This window comes from Geospiza fortis, unplaced genomic scaffold, assembly GCF_000277835.1.
Source record: "Geospiza fortis unplaced genomic scaffold, GeoFor_1.0 scaffold179, whole genome shotgun sequence".
Taxonomy (NCBI): Eukaryota; Metazoa; Chordata; class Aves; order Passeriformes; family Thraupidae; genus Geospiza; species Geospiza fortis.
The window spans coordinates 535,830-536,998 of NW_005054533.1; positions in this window are offsets into that span (position 1 = coordinate 535,830).

Sequence of the window (1,169 nt, forward strand, 5' to 3'; positions counted from 1 at the left end):
TATTGCCCCCTGACCCTTCGTGTCCCCCCTGTCCCCTCCTGCCCCCTCGTGTCCCCTCTGAGGTGCGTTCCCTCCTCCACCCCTGTGGATTTGGGGTTTTGGGGGATTTGGGGTTTTTGGGGATTTGAGGTTTTTGGGGATTTGGGGGTTTGGGGGGTTTTGGGTGTCCTGGTGGCGCTCTCTGTGTCCCTCCCATCACACCCGGAGGTAAAAGGTGACAAAGAGCAGCGACAATGAGTTTGGCTTAGTTCAGATGAGGGGGATGGCTCAGCCAGGATGAGTTTTGCCTGAATCCCCGACAATTCCCACCAAAACAAAGCCTGGAACCCAACAGCCACGGAAGGGGCACGGGGGTTTGGGATGGGGCCACACCGGGGGCACAAAATGTTGGGGACACAACGCGGGGCAGGGCTGGCAGTGCTCAGTCTGCCCACGGAGGGAGAGGGACGCTGTGGAAGCAGCAGGTGGAAGATGGGAGAGGGGAAGAATTCCTTTAATTCCTTCTCCTCCTCATTCCCGTGCTCCAAGGGCAGCAGCTCTGGGAGCCAGGGATGCAAAGTCCAGCCAAACATGAAAAACGAGTTATCCATCTATAAAAAATATAAATATATACATTTAAAAGTATATGAAATTATAGACATAATTTATATATCAATAATTCTATAAAAATTATATATAAATTATATATTTATAGATAAAATTACATATAGATATAATTATATATGAATAAATAATTATACATAAAATAAAATTTATAGATATAATTTATATATAGATATAAAAATTTAGAGATATACAATATATATTTATATATAGAAATTATATATAGATATATTTTTATAAATATATAGATACATAAAATAGATACAATTATATATATTTAATATATAATTGTATATAAAAATATATACATGTATGTATACGTATACATATACATATGTATATACAAAATAATATATAATATGTATATTTTTATTTATTTGTATGTATATATGTATATGTATATTTATACAATTCTATCTAATAGGAATGTTTATAGTTTAAAAATACAATACATACAATTTTGTGTTGTGTTTTTTATTTTTTTTAAAAACCAAACCAAAACCAGTTGTAATTCAGCAGTGGAAGAATTTTGGGGAGCACTGTGGCAGGAGGACAGCTGTTCTCCC